General features: G+C 42.3%; 1 protein-coding gene across 2 annotated transcripts in view; it reads left to right on the top strand.

The window, feature by feature from the left end:
- The first annotated feature begins 8626 nt into the window (after positions 1–8626).
- MARCHF8 (membrane associated ring-CH-type finger 8) overlaps positions 8627–14967 on the top strand; it is an 85120-nt gene continuing 78779 nt past the window's right edge. For both annotated transcript variants that reach the window (XM_083865871.1, XM_083865869.1), the window contains exon 1: positions 8627–8699. The gene's annotated coding sequence lies outside the window, so the exon portion shown is untranslated. The remainder of the gene's footprint in view (positions 8700–14967) is intronic.

Below are 14967 nucleotides of genomic sequence, written 5' to 3'. Positions count from 1 at the left end.
GTATATTTATTTTTTTTAATTTCTCCCAAGCGTTAGCTCGTATCTGTTCATACTGAAGGTGATGGGGAAGAATTCCCACTAACTTCATTGGGAATAGTGGGACCAACACTGTGTGTTTAAATAATCCTGAAGTCTTACAGGTGCACTAGCAAAGGCAAAACAGATGCCCAACAAATGGCATGTACTAACCTTTCTCCCCTCCAGCTGATAAACTATATAAAGGCACTTCAGTAAATGCATGCAATACCTCTAATGATTATGTAGCCACTGCAGAAACTGCTTTTGGAGGAATATACCCACTGAAAGAATTTATTCTTTCATTCCCCTAATGCTTGTGAAATATTTTTGTAAGCAAAAGTTGCATGAAGTGTTCCCAAATAAATAGATTAATAAAAAACTTACGACAAACCACTGAAACAAAAGAAATCCCCCCACATTGTATCTGGGTAATCAAATGTCATGGTCCTTGTCTTGTCAAAGTCCTCAACTGCTTAGTTGGTTGTGGTATTAAAATGATCTATGTTGCATTCCAGTCAAAGGGTAGCAGCTTATGAGAATGACAGTCAAAAGGTGGATGAAAAAAGAAGAAAGATGATCACTGAAAGAGGGAGAAGTAACTTGAAGAATCTCATCCTTGGAGGAAATCCATTTTGTGTAGTCCACTTGAAACTTCTTAAATCTGAAACTTTCAGAGTGATGAACTTGGAAAAAAATGTTCACAATCATTCTTGTGGGCATTGATAAGATAAAAATGTCATTCTGTGTGTGTGACTTCTGTGCTTGTTACTGGAGGAAGTTCCTTTAACATGATGAACATGTTGTTACTGAGCCATGCTATGTACCAGGAACTGCCTGGGGATTTTTTTCATCTCCTGCATGGGACAGTGTTTCATGCCAAAAGAAAAGAATAAGAGACATGACAAATGTACAAGTGTTTTCCCAACAATAACACACAGCTCAGCAATATTCTAAAGACAGAGATATTTCACATTTTGTAGGTATATTAGGGATTTGATGAGAAATGAAATTAAAATAATGTGGTCTATGATCACTTAATCTGATTTTGCATAAGTATAATTGTCAGGAAATTGTTTTGCAGTGTGTTGCAATGGCCATCCTCAAATTTTAGTAGAACTACATAACATAGTAGTAGGAACTCTCTGAGTCGCATCTCAGTTTTGACTCTCCCTTTAATTTGAAATCAACTGTTTCAGTTGGTAATTCAGATGCTATTGGCTTTTACCAAGTCCTCTGCTAGTTTCTGCTATGGATTAATTACTGTTCACTGTGTAAACTTACCTAAATGGTTTGGGGTTTGAGTATTAGTGTACCATGTTGCTGTGCATCTGGTGAAGACAAATGTTTAACTTGTGTGTGTTCATGTAATTAGATTGTTGTATTATAAAAAGTTTACATACTGGAAGTTGAACAGTAACTTTGGTGTGTGCTCTTCTCTACCTTCCTGCCAATATTTTTTGCTTCTTCCTTTTATGCTTAAAGACCTGTGAGGCAAAACCAGGCTGGTCTCTTGTTGAATGATCTCCAGGATTCTTGTGTCAAATTGATAGGTACCACAGAGGTGTCAGAAATGGGTTTGGATCTTGAATTAAGTACTTCCTTTCTTTGGAATCTCTAGAAGCCCATGGTGATAAAAATCCATCTGCTTGCAATTTCTGTCTATTCAGTTTGCAGTCCCCTGGGATGTAATTGCAGTGGTGACTTCTGCCTACAGTCTTCAGTTGTAGACAAGGCTAGAATTCTTAATTCATACTACAAAATATAAAATGAAGTTTTTCTAGGGTGGTTTTTTTTTGTTTTCTTTTTTTTTTTTTTTTTGCATATAATGAATTAGACACTTTGCTTTCTTTTCAGGTACTTCCAGCTTTCATAATGAGGCAGCGTCTTTTGGGTGTAAATTGTGGATTTGGCTTTGCTCTGCCGGTAAGGAGTTGCTTCCACCTGCAGCTTTTGTGTTGGGTCATGTTTTTCCAATCTTTATGTAAATCAGGTTCATCTTGACATGTATTTGACCGTTTTTCTGGTATCTACATTAGCACTGAGCCACGGTTGCTTACATGAGAGCATTTATGTAGCTGAGAACCACATCTGGAAGTGTAATCCACTCGTTCGTGCGTAACTTCTACATGGGAACCTTGTGGCAGATTTTTCTGATTTTCTCTTCCATTCACTTTGTGTGTGAAGGTGCAGAGAAGCAACACCAGAGGGCAGCAGAGGCATTTAAACATGGCAAAAGTTTTGTGTTTGGCCAATAACGAGATTTACCGGGGCGTGGAGGGGGAAAGTGTGATTATTTGTGACCCTTCCTCAGCCCACTCTGACCAGAGCTAAGGAGATCAGCAATAGGGTACATTCCTTTTCCTAATTCCAAAGGTGTTTAAAATATCAGAATGGAAGGGTGTTTCAAAAGCTTGTTTCTATGCTGGATTTTGTGATATAATTTATTAGGTAATCTTTATGTATTGAAGACTAGACAGCCCTCCTCTCTTCCTTCCCACTCACCCTGCAAGGATGGATTTCAGGGGTTTGTGTTAGCCAAGCTATGTTGGATGGTATGTTTACCAGATATGGCTGGTAAAAATACCATATGTCTCCATAATTTCTTACTTTAAAATGACCATCGTTGCTGGTCGGATACAGGATGATGATATGAAAGTATAAATACAGTGGTATGTGAGGAATGTATGGCAGTAACTGCAAAGTGACCACTCCTTACTATCTGTCTTGCTTAGCTTACAATTCAAAATGCTTTACAGTGGCAGAAATTTACTTCTAAACCACACTTCAAGGCTGATTCAATCCTTTTTAATCCAATCTTCAGAAAGACTGATTACTATGTAGCATATATGTAGGAAGTGTATATATAGCTCTGTGAGAATTATATTCTAATCACATCTGGATGGTGAATTTTTGCTGAACTTAGGTATTCTGCCCAGCACCAGAAATTCAAAACAGTACCTAATCACAAAAATAGTATTATTTACATGGTATGTGATTAAGAGTGTTAATGAGCAGGAAATAAAAACACTGAAGTTTTCTAAAAGGAAAAATCAGGGGTTTCAAAATACCCTCTCCTTTCTCTGTGTGAGGGGGTTTCTAGCAAATGCATATGATTTTTTTAAAAGTGAATAATCTTCTCTCTCCCTTTTATCCATAATTTTAATGTGCTGACAGTTTGGTTTTTTTACTTGAACTAATGAAACTTAGATTTATTTTGCCTGAATCTTGTACTTAAGTGCTGGAACCATTGCCCATAATGGGCCTTACTTGCTAAAAACCTGCACTGGCTGATGCAAAGTTACAACACAGATATATAATGAAATACCTTTGGTCTTAAACATGGTCTTGAGACTGAGAGTTGAGTGACAGGATTTCTCCTGTTGTGCCAGTGATCATAGGTAATTTGGTTTTGGGAGACATAGGACTTATCAAAATAGACTGGATTAGCCTGAGATCCATCCAGCCCCCCATCTGTCTCTGGGAATAGGAGGCAACAGGCACTTCAGAAGGTGCAAATCTCCCTAACCAAGTATTCAGGAACAAGACACTGGATCTTACCTCCTATGCTAATGACTAGTCTGAATTGTGAAGAACTTCCTATCTCAGTGTACAGTATGATATTAATTCAGAGGCCCATAAAGGTCTAAAACTATTTTTGAATCTTGATAGATTCATAGTTTCACTTATTTAAATGTGTAATGTGAAAAGAATTTTCTTTCACTGCAGTTTTGAATTTCCTACCATTTTTAAATTGAAATTCATTTAGTCTAGTGTTATGAGAAAGGGAGAACAGTGTCTTCTGAATATTCAGTAGGTTCTGTCTTTGAATCACATCCCCTCTTACTCATCTTTTTTTTATGGTAGCAATTCACTGTCTTTACTATTACAGAGTCTTCATTATGCTTGCTGTCCTCCAAATCTCCTCTAACTTTGCATTATACTTTGTCATCTGCAGTTCTCTGGTTCCCATTTCCCTGTGTTGTGTATTCAGCTATAAGCTGCTCAAGGTACTCTTAGAATGGAAACCTCTAAAATTGTGATTAAAATAATACCAGGTGAAATATGCCTGGGTTCTTTCAAGGAGGTCCTATAGGAATGCTTAGTATTCTTAATCTTCATCTAGTCTGACAGGATGTAAATAGCATTTGTTAAGAGTATGATGAAAAATGTCGGAAAGTGCTGTAAGGGGAACATGTGGCTGAGTTCAGCAGAATAGCTGTGCTTATGAGGAAGATGATGTATGGGGTGTGTTGCACAGAACCAGACTGCCTATTTTTATGCCTTCACCACATCTGCATGTCGGTTGCATGCCATCTGTTAATTGCAGGGGGAGAGCCCAAGCTGAGTATTGGCTGCTAAGGGGTAGGCTCGGAAAATGTCATTCCTCCTCTGCATATTTGGGTATGGGATAAATTACTTTCTATACATTCCCTAATGGTCTGAGTAACAAATGTGAAAGTGAAGCAAACTGGCCAGATCCTTTTTCTAAATTTTTATCAGTAGAGAAGAAAGTTTATTCTTTTTTTTTTTTTCTCTGTCTTCCAAAGAAGGGGAAGAACATGGTGAGCCTAAGACCCAGTTGCAGTACCACCTGACTTCTGGAGAAGTATTACTTGTCCCTGAGTTTCTCTTTTTTTCTAGTAGTGCATATCCTGCCTTGAATAAGCATTAAATTGACTGGGATACAAAGAAAGGACCGACGTACTTTCTGCTCTTTTTTTATTTGGATACAAATGACAATGACTTGCAGTGCTGTAACCTTTAATCAAGTGTGACACCTTAATGTTATGGATTGGATTTCTCCAGAGCCAGTTCACCCATACCCAGATGACTAGTTTTATCTAGACAGATCACCTCAAAAGGTCAGTTTGTTGTATTTGCCAACCTTTAGTTTTGGGGCTCAGAAAGGAGAAAATACCTCTGAAAGCTTCTACAGAGGACAGTGGGTTTGAGGCCTGGTTAGGCTTTATTACTTCAAAAGCTTATCTGCTCTGAGACAGATTCAAAGCTGTATCCAGTCTTGTCAGTCTTCAAAGGCAGCCTCACATGACTGCTGAAGAGTTGCTGAAGTCTGCAGGGGTGTGTTGTCATATGCCTGTTTGTCACACACCATGCCAGATTAAACCTGCTGCGTGTAGGGCTGGTACAGCCACTGTCTGCTGCATCCTCAGCCTAGCAGGGTCTTACAGCCCTGGACTGGGAGGGAGGAAGGTTACAGTTTGCTTTGCAGGCAGAAATGCTCTTTTCTCCTGTTGTTTTCCATGTGAGACTTTATTGGCTCGTGCCACTCTGTCCCAGAGACAGGTTTCAAATCATCATAGTGATTTTTCAAAGTCCAGGTTTTAATAAAATGTATTTACTATAGCACTGATTTATATCCTGCATCTGAGACTGAAGAAAGTTTGGTAAATTTCAGGCACTTAGAAAAAACCCATTTGTTAAGATGTCTCCAAATCACCTTGGTGCTCTGGCAGTGTTTTTGTTAAAGGTGATTTAACCTTAGAAATCTGGTGCCTTTCTGATAAAAGCTGATTTCTTAATCAGTTAGGAAGGACGTAAACTTTATATGTATTTCCTTTCATCTTTCTACTTGAATTCCCATCAGTTCTGTTCACCTTCCCTAATGACTCCACTTTCCCCTTCTCCTATCAGTATCTGTTTTATTCACCTGGCACAGGAAGGAGTGAACTCTCGGCTCACCTTCAGTAAAACATAAGGTCATCAGAGAACTTATGGAGAAATATCACTTTATTTTGGCCAGTAATGCGCATACAAGAGAGTGAACTGATGGGCTCAGGATCTTCAGGTTGAAGGAAGTAGAGGAACTGAGCTGGTTTGGAGAAAAACTAGACCCAAAACAGAGTGGAATTAAAAAGTAATCCCTGTAATATTGTGGAGTTGCTATGGAAACATGCAGGTGCTCAGACCAACACTGTAGACTAAAAAGATCATTTATAATTATCTGGGGAAAATGAATTATGCTTTTCCACATAATTACTTTATGTATTGTAATAACTAAGGACTAAAAAAGGACACAGTTATACAACAAGTAGTTACTATTCAGGGTTTCTGCCCCACACCACTTTCCAGGTCTTTGTGCTAAAAGGAGTATTCCTAAAAAGCATAGACTAATAACCATAAGGTAGATCTGTGCTGCTTCTAGAGAGGATTGGAGTCTCCTGGGCATAGAGGTAATTTTGTCTTATTAAATAAATTCAATAAAATTGTGTTTGTTGTTGATGGCAAGTAAAGCCATGTGTGTGCTCACAGTCCAGATCTTGTGTGCAGGGCATCAGGGCAACTCTCTGCAGATCGATCAGTTCTTCAGCTAAGTGTGACCTGCATTTCTAGGCACACATTCCCAAGCTGTGTTTTTTCTGTAACTCTGAGCTAGAGCTATTCAGTTAGCAAAATGGAACTGTTCTGTTCCCTTAATTTTTTAAAACCTTTTATCTTCTACTCAGGTTTCAAACAGCAACACTAGCTGGAAAAATTTAATATTTCCATTTGACTAATGGCCTTTAGCTTAAGTTTATTCATTCTTTCCTGTTTTTTTTAAATTAGCTGCGAGTTTGAGGGGGGAACATTTGCAACAGCTTAGGTTTGCATTTTCTGCTGAGAGCTGAGGCATTCAGGATGTTCCACAGTAATGCCTACCCTTCAGTATTGAAGCTTTAGTCTCAGCTCTGCTGTCCTGTATTCAGGAGGTCATTGCCAAGACTTTAAGCCAAGAACAGCAATGTGTTAAAATACTAGACAAGCTTTCCAGGGAAACAGAGACCATGGAGTAATAATTGCAAAACACAGGGAAAACTTAGATCTGCAAAGTGGTTTATTGCAGTGTCTTTCATTTCATGCCTAATCCTTAGTTATTCTAGATTGCCTGGAAAACCTCTGCTCTGAGTGACTATTTTTCTGTATAACATATTCTTCTATTCCAATTGTGTCTACATGCCCTTTTCCTAGTCTGGCACATAGCACTGAGTGGTGAGCTATGCTGTTCCCAAACTGGAATACAATCCTAACCCAAAAAATATTTTTAAAAACCCAAACAAACCACACAAAAAAACGGATGGTGAAAGAGCCTCCCTTGAGAAATCCCAGTAGCCTCAAGGTAAGCCAGCACTACTGGTTCTCTTTACAGACCTACACTGCCTATCAAGAGGACAGTGGTTATCAGCACATATGCATGTTTCCATTTCCTATTTTATAAATGGATACAATTAAGTTTGTTAACTTTAAACTACACAGGACTAAATTGGAGTTCTACCCACACTCTCCTCTTCCCAAGAAGACACACAGTACGCCTTGGGTGCTGCTTCTCCCACTTTCACTACATGGGGATGCTGAGTACTGACTCTGCAATGCAATGACACTATTTCAGCCCAGCTCCTCTGTGCTCTGCAAACCTGATACAACGTCATTTTTCTGTAGGGGGTGGTCTCTGCATGGAAAGTTTACCTTACTCATTTTATGCTTTTTGCACTGTTCTCCATGGGTAAATGTAATCTCCCTGGAGCCCTGTAAATTATTGTGAAAAAGTGCAGACTCAGAAGATGGAAATTTCAACTAAGTTTTAGTGAATGAATTTTGATGTCAAATCGGGAGGTTTCCTTGTTTTCTCTTTTATTCTCTGAACAATATCTGCTTCCTTGTCTGTGCTGCACTGACAGAAACTGTTCAGTGAAGCTGCTTATTTTCCTGTTCTTTTCACTTATTCCCAAGTGGGACAGACATCATGTCGGACACACAGAAAACTCTCCCTTGACTTATTCTTGCAAAACTCACTTTGCTTTTCCCCCTGTAAAATTCACCTCCATAGTGTAGTTCACCTGTTCTAACATATCTCAGGAGAGAGATATCTTTGGGAAGAAAAGATTAAGGTATCCTGCTTGCATAACAAAAGTGTAAAAGAGCAACAGAGTGTGACACACAGATATAGGTGTGGGGCAAACCCGAAACTTTCTATTGCTATATATATATATATTTTTTTTTTTTCTGATAAATCAAGACGTGCATGTGAGCGATGAACATAAAACACCTGACAATGCCTAAAAACCATCTTCAAGCTTTCAGCACACATTTTTTTTTAAAGTTAAATGGCACCCTAAGAAGTTCAGGCGTTTTATTCCCGGTACTAAACCGTGAGCGGTTCCACGCCGGGCAATACCCAGAGCACACACCCGGCTGCGGCTGCGGGAGGCCGGGCCGGGCCCGGGACAGCCCAGGACAGCCGGACCCTCCCGCCCCATTGTCGCCTCCCGGTGCCGCCGGTCCCGCCCCCGCCCGGCCCCCTGCGCAGGTACCCGGAGCCTGTTCCCGGCGGGAGGAGCCGAGCGGAGCGGAGGGAAGCGGGGGCTGCACCGAGAGGAGGCTGCACCGAGAGGAGCGGGGGCGGCTCCGGCCATCGGGCCCCGGGACAGACAGACAGACAGACAGACCGACAGCCGCGTCCCGCCCGCCCGGGCGGCTCCGGGCCATGGCGGCGGGGGCGGGCCGGGGCGGGGCGGCGCGCTGACAGGCAGCCCGGCCCGGCCCGGGGAGCCGCGGTAAACAGGAGCCGGGGGAGAGCTGGGCGAGACCGGCCTCGCGGGAGCCTCTCCCGGCCCCGGGCATGGGCAGCGGCCGCCGCAGCCGGAGGAGGAGCCGCCGGGCCGGGCCCTGTGCGGGGCACCCCCAAGGTAAGGCTGGGCCGCCGCCCCGGCCGCGGGCAGCCGCCGCTTCCTCCGCGGGGGCCGAGCCGGGGCCCCTCCGGCGCCTCAGGGCCGGGCCCGGGGCAGCCCAGGGCGGGTCGGTGCGGGGCCGCTGTCCCAGGGCTCGTCCCGGCGGCTCCGGCCGGCAGCAGCTCCTCGGCCCGGCGGCCCCCCAGGTGAGGCGCTCCCGGGCGGGCAGCAGGCGGCGCGGCCCGGCCCGGCCCCCCGGGGCACGGACAGCGGGGACAGCGGGGCTGCTCCTCTGCCGGGGCTGGGGAAGCGGCTCCTAATTCCCCGCTAAGAGGCTTTCCCACCTCCGCCGTCTTTGTCTGCACAGCCTCAGCTGCTGCTGCTGCTGGCGCCGGGAGCTTTAGTGTTGCCGCGGGTCAGCGCTGGGAAAGGGGCCGTGTGTGCAGCAGCTGTCCCGTTATAGGAGCAGCAGGACGCGGATTCCGTGAGCAGCGTGTAACAACAGAGAACACGCCAGAGAGAAAACGGTGCACAGGATGTGCCGGTCACAACGCGCTCGTAAGGAATCGTGAAGTTTCACGGCAGGCTAAGAAATAGTCAGGATTCCTTCATGCTTTCCTGGAGCTGGTTGGCAGGCAGGGCAATGCTGGAGTTGTTATAAACTGTAACGCTTTAACTTCTCATTTTCGTACGCTGAAAGTGCAAAGCAAAGCGAGAATTACAAAGTGCTAGTGCCAGATCTGTCGGTCTCAGGGGCACACAGCTCGGCTCTGCAGCTGGCAAAGGGCTGGTCTGATCCGAGCATCACAAACCTGTGAGATAACCCAGCAGCACAAACACAGAAGGGACAGTGTAGCTGGAGCTCGAGTGGAGGTGGAAAGAGATGTTGGAAGGAAGGTGTGGGTGGGAGAGAGCCGGTCTGACAGTAACGCTTCAGCTGAAGCAGCAGCAGCAGCAATCTTTGTGAGTTTGTGCTTCTAAAATCGGTTTGGAGTAATGTCAGATGAGGCTGAGATTGATCTAGCAATAGTCCTAGTCAAACATTTTCAGAGAAAAGTTTTCTTTGAAAAACACTGGTAATTAGACCTAAGATATTTTGCTTGAAATCTGTCAACACTGGTCAATTTCTACTGATGCAGAGTTCTAAGCCTCCCTGAGGACCGAGATTGCTGGAAACATCACTGTTCCTGTCTCAAGGGTATGCCCTAGCCCCTGGAATGATACCTGCTGGGGCTGTTAGCAGCTTCTCAGCTCTAGCCCAAACTGTTTGGTGCCAGACTCTCCTCACAGCAACCTTGTAGCTGCTCAGAGAAAGTGAGGCTTGATTCTGCTGTGGCTGCTGAAAATGGTAGGACTGCTGAAGCCTGAACAACTTCCCTTTTGCTGGGAACTTTGCGTGACTTAGGTCTAATGTTCACTTGAGAAATTAACAATTTGCTGAATATTTGTTGTTATGGTGTTCAGTTTTCTGTTGTTCTTTTGATTTTTTTTTTTAAACTTGGCTTTCAGCTATCCCTAGCCAGCAGTTCTGCTTATAAACTAGTTAACGAGAAGCTATTTTTTGTTTGGGGGTTGGAAGAAAAGCTGCATGCTTTTCATGCCTCAGTGTATGGATAAGAGGCTATAATTGTTGGAGATGTTCAGGTGAGGTCTAGTGCTAGAGAATGCACCTGTTCCCAGGCTGCTTTGGCAGTCTTAACTGTTACAAGGCTACATGAATTCAGTATGCTGAATGAACTTTAATATTTTCAGGATGAGTTTGGTTGATTTGTTGTTGTTTTTTTTAATTTAAACTTCTGTTATTTTAGACCCCAACATTTTGGACAAGCAACTCTGCCATGTTCAAGGGTGAAGGGACTTCCCAGCTGCTGAGGCTGTCACAGGTACTTTAGGCAATGTGCTAAAGTGTCTGACAGACTGATTTCCTTACTGCTCTTTCAAACATTGACATTAGTGGGGAAGGCAGGGCACTGCAGGAGTGTGACAGCTTCCAGTAATAATGCTGCTCAGGGAAGGAGTTGAAGGTGGTTGTTACAAGCCCTGAATTGATTCTGCTGCATAAGAAAAAGGAGTCTCCTGCTACGGGTCTTTTCTGCCATATACCTCAGTCAGCCCTAGTGGGCCTGACTGAGAGCTGGCTTCCAAAAATATGAATAATAGAGTGTGCATGGCTATCTGCCAGGAAAAAATGAAAACAGGAAGAAGGTCTCTTTTTTTTTTTTTTTTTTTTTTTTTTTTTTTTTTTTTTTTAATTGTTTTTTATATTGTTTTGCTCTTGTTCTACTCTTCCACCCTCCCCAAAAATATAAGGAACTCTTGATGCTGTAGAAGTGTTTAACTAACATTCTTTAAGGGCCTGTAGATGGATCATAAAAAATTAACAGGCGTTGAAAAAAGGAACTTCCAGGAACCCTGAACAACATTGTGCTTGGACTGTCTGTGTGTGACAAATAGTGGATAGAAGAAAAATGAATAGCAAAGCTGTAGAAGGCTATAAGGAATTAAAAACTTGAAGTCTAGGAAAAGCTTCCCTTCCAGGGCGTAAGGTTTTTGAGAGTAAATCTTCCTGGGGGATGAGTTATCCATTTACTGCTTGTGCCAGTTCTTTCTTGGGAGCATCTAGTGATAGCTGCTGCAGGAACTGTGTGAACCATGTAAATTGCACATCTAATTCACTGTATTAATTTCCATAGTGAGGCAGAACTCATGCAGGGTTTGCTGGGGCTTCTGTTTTGCTGACTTGTGGATTGACTGCAAAGATCTGGTGGCAGCTTGATGTAGCATAGCAGTGCTGGCATTGCACTTGCTGGGTGGGCTTTATTCACTGTGAATTTTCACAGCTCCAGATTGTTGAAATGCTCTTCACTGAGATAGGGTCAGTTTTACTAATTCTGTTTAGATTTTACTAAAAACTTCCCAAAAGAACTCAATTTCTAAACCAGATTATTTTTCACTGTTTCCCACAATGTTTTTGTGGGATTTTATCAAGGTGGCCACATTCATGTGAAGCATTAAAAACCAAACAATGGATTACACAGTGTTTATTGATTGGTAAATGGTAAAGAGCCCTTGGAAGCCTGGTCTTTTTGCAATTAAAGGTATGCTTTAAGAGCTTTTTTTACTCTTAAATGTAACTTACCACTAGACAGGCAGATAGTTCACCAACTGTGAGAGATCTCAACCATCAGCAGTTTCTAGTACTTGCAGTTTCTTTTTCCCAGGGTCCAAGAAGGAAGGCTGGCCTTTATTATATGTCCCTCTTTGTCTTGTTTGGGCTGATCTTGATCAAAGGTGTTTGTAAATGATTTTTAAACTTCTCTGTCTTTTAAAGCAAGCACCACTCTGGAGCTCACATTTGCTACCTGCAGGCAAATGGTGGGGGGACTTAGTAGCAAATCTTGAATTTGACCTGGCAGAATGTCGCAGTTGATTGGACTCCACTGAAAACAGTGTTGGAAATTTTAGATGAAATACACATATATTACCTGTGTGTTATGTGTAATGGGTGGAAAATAGTGAAAGGTTCTAGAAAGTGCAGCTGAGATTTTCCACAGTTATATGAAATCAAGGTAGTAGATGAGCACTTTATCCCTGGAGACTCATTTAAGGGTCCCAGCTGTAAACCTTGCAAAACACATAGCCAAAATTCATCTGGAATATAAATACTGTATAATTTGGGGATGGTAAATTCTGTGTATCAGGTGGGTATGCCTTGACACCTGCCCTTCAAAGGGCATCAAGACTGAATAGATGTCACCAGTCCAAATTGCAGGTGAAGCTGCAGATGAACAACAGCACCAGAGTTTCTCCCTGGCAAGAAAGACATTGGACATAAGAATGTCATTTAACAGGTCACTGCTACCTCACCTGAGCCTAGTTTGTCTCCCAGTTTGGTCATGGCTTCAGTAAGATCATGTGTTTATGCACCATCCAAGATAAGAGGTTCTTTACAAGGAATAAAAATGTTGTCAGCTCTTCTTTCCTGAGCTGGTAGCTTGACTTCTGTCATGTCCTCAACACCAGATGACAAACTTACCTCATTGAATCAAAGGGTCAGTTGGAAAATAGGGGAAGGAAAGAAAGATAGAAAGTGACAAACTCTAGAGTGACAAAAGAGAAAAAGAATAGAGTTCAATTTTACACATAAAGTTGCTAATTTTTAAAAAGTATACTAATTCTTTGTGTCTCTTTTCTCTCAAATGTGCTTTATTTTTAAAAAGCTTTTTGGTTCCTCTTTAGTCTGTGTACTGAACATGCAAGGAAGATAATCTGCAGGGGGAAAAAAACCCCAATGCTCCTGAATAAATAGCTAGGCTTCCCCTGGGTCTGATCTTCTGATTCTAATGACCAGAATAATTTGTCACTCAGAGTTACTTACTGCTAATAACTCTGTGCCATTGTGCAGCTTGAGGAAGGGAGTTGTGCTTCTGTTCTTGTTGCTAGAAGAGTTTGAAGTTCTGCTTTCTCATTACACAAGAATTTCCATGGGCACACCACACTTGTGAGGGTCCACACATTGCCATGGCTCCTAGGACTGAAACTAGAAACTGGCTTCTAGACATGGGATTTGGGTGAATTTTGCCTCTAGAGAACCCTTTGAGTACCATTAAGTGAAGGAAGCAACAAATTCACTCTGAACAACCTGCCCTGTAGCACCAGTTAAATACTGAGGAAGTATTCAGTCAGATCTTGCACTTCTCTTGGCAGTGGACCTGGCCTTTACTTTCCTGGGAGAGGGAAGGTGATGTCACGGGATCATTAGTGGGAACCCCTTATCTCCAAATTACTGCAGGGTTTACAAAAGGGATGTCTTTGTTTAATGTCATCCATAAATGTCTCCTAAAGCATTTCTCTGTTGAAGAGACTCCTTCAAAACCAATGGGAGCTGTAGCAAGACAAAGCCTTCTCTGCCTATTTATATTTGCTTTCCCTGTCACTGGCTCCTTGGCTCATCCAGGACAGAGGATTAATCTCTCTGATCCCTCTATTTCTAGTTGTAAAAGCGCAGTGTGCTATTGAGGGTGATTCACTACTATGCCAATCCTTGTTATAATCTCTTGTAACTACGAATGCATCAGTCAGAAGAGAAAGGCTAATGGAAAAATGTGGCATATTTCTGTGTATGTAATTCTTTTCCTATGTGCATATAAATATTTATGGGACAATTGATGGATTAGAGAACAGGAAATGATGCAATACTGGGCTTTGCCATGGTTTCATAACATGGGCCACATTATAGCAAGAAATTCTTGCAAATGACTCTGCTTGCCTTGCAGTTTTGTCTCCTTCTTGCGTGTTTTCCGTGGCCTCCTTCAGCAAACCACTCTTAAGAGATTTGCATTTAACAGCATGATGAACTCTGCTACAATAGATAGAAAGTGAAAGTTGGCAGTGGCTTTTTGGTTCATCACACCTAAGCCTGGTGAAGCCTGGCATAGCAGAGGAATGTGAAGAGTGTGAGGTGATAGTTTACCATAGGTGATGACAGAGAGGAAAACACACATGGGAGCAGTCTGGCTCTTTCTGAAGTTGACAGTAAGCTTTGATTTTTCGTTCCTTTCTAGTAAGTTACGTGAGTTCCCCTTGCAGTTCTGCATCCAGAATGTCCTTTAAACTGTGATTATTGTTAGAGCTTTTAGGATAATCATCTTGAGCTTGCCTGCCAAATCTGAAGTGGAAGTGCCAGGACTAGGAAGGACAGTTGGTGTCAGTTTTTTCTTTAGCACACTCTGTGACCATTGATTTACAATGAAGCTGCTCCTATAAAATGTGTCTCTATGTGTAGGTATGTATATGCGTGCATATAATCCACAAAAGCAGGTGGGCTGAAGATTTGCTACTCTTTGATATTGCAAGTGATCTTTAGAGGAAAGGATTTTTTACACCAAACATGATAAGTGCATACTGAACTAAATGCTATCTTGTTTCAATGAAAATAAAAAAAATCCGCTTAGCTTTTGAAAGAAGAGGAAGTTCACTTACAACTAAAGGGATTTTTTGTGAGAGACAGGAAATATGAGCCTTTTTTCCTGTTTCTGGCCTGTGTTCCAGTTGCAGTTATTTCACCTATGCACACCTTAGTTTCCTGCAACTCACTTGTCATCTGTATCATGGTATTTGTAAGGTTCTTGGATTTATTTTTTTTTTTAATTAACGTGTTCTCCAAGGGGAAGTGTGCTTACACAATCACACTGCCAGTAACTTCTAAACTTCTTGGCTAAATGTCACATAATTGCTGGAACTTTAGATGTTGCAGAAAGAGTGGAATATAAATTACAATGTCACA

This window comes from Zosterops lateralis (genome assembly GCF_965231275.1).
Source record: "Zosterops lateralis genome assembly, chromosome: 8".
In the NCBI taxonomy this organism is placed as follows: Eukaryota; Metazoa; Chordata; class Aves; order Passeriformes; family Zosteropidae; genus Zosterops; species Zosterops lateralis.
Note: the sequence above shows the minus strand (reverse complement) of the source record. Positions and strands in the feature narration are given on the sequence as shown.